We start from the raw sequence: 342 nt of genomic DNA on the forward strand, positions 1-342 counted from the left end.
CCCGCGGGGGGGGATGATTTCACGCTTTCTGTCTCTCTGTCTCTCTGTCTTTCTGGCGAGCACACGTACCCTGTAGCAAAAACCTCTCCCAAAAAAAGAAAGAAAATCAGATGTGAGTGCCTGCAGGTGGCATGGTAGTTAAGGCACTGGACTCCTGGTTGACAGAGTCCCAGACCTGGTGGCTTGCTTTCTCATTTTCCCTCTTCTCTGATTCTCTCTGGTGAGTGAAAGTGCCCTGTAGCAAATTAAAAATAATAATGGCAGGGACCAGGAGATGACGCAATGGTTATGTCGCTGGACCCCCATGTAGTCGATCGCAGTTGGAGTCCCAGACCCCGCAGG

Source organism: Tupaia chinensis, unplaced genomic scaffold, assembly GCF_000334495.1.
Source record: "Tupaia chinensis unplaced genomic scaffold, TupChi_1.0 Scaffold000165_2, whole genome shotgun sequence".
NCBI classification, from domain to species: domain Eukaryota; kingdom Metazoa; phylum Chordata; class Mammalia; order Scandentia; family Tupaiidae; genus Tupaia; species Tupaia belangeri.